This window comes from Phaethon lepturus, unplaced genomic scaffold (assembly GCF_000687285.1).
Source record: "Phaethon lepturus isolate BGI_N335 unplaced genomic scaffold, ASM68728v1 scaffold34185, whole genome shotgun sequence".
NCBI classification, from domain to species: Eukaryota; Metazoa; Chordata; class Aves; order Phaethontiformes; family Phaethontidae; genus Phaethon; species Phaethon lepturus.
In genome coordinates this window covers 1-287 of record NW_010543165.1, presented here as the reverse complement: position 1 = coordinate 287, position 287 = coordinate 1, and positions in this window count along the sequence as shown.

Here is a 287-nt window from a genome sequence, read left to right as displayed (position 1 = left end):
CTGCGGGGTGGGCCATGGGGTGACACGGACATCGAGGGCTCTGTCCCTGTGGGAAAAGGGATGCCAAAAGCTACGTGCTGTGGCATGACGGGGAATGCCAAGGGTTGTGCCCAGTGAGATGGGGGACGCTGGGGGCTCTGTCCCCATGGGAGGGGGATGCCAAGGGCTGTGTTGTTGCAGGGGGACAGGGGACACCAAGGACCATGTCCCTGTAGGATGGAGCATACAGAGGGCAGTGTCCCCACGGGGTGGGGGACCCCAAAAACTGTGTCCCTGGGGACTGGAGG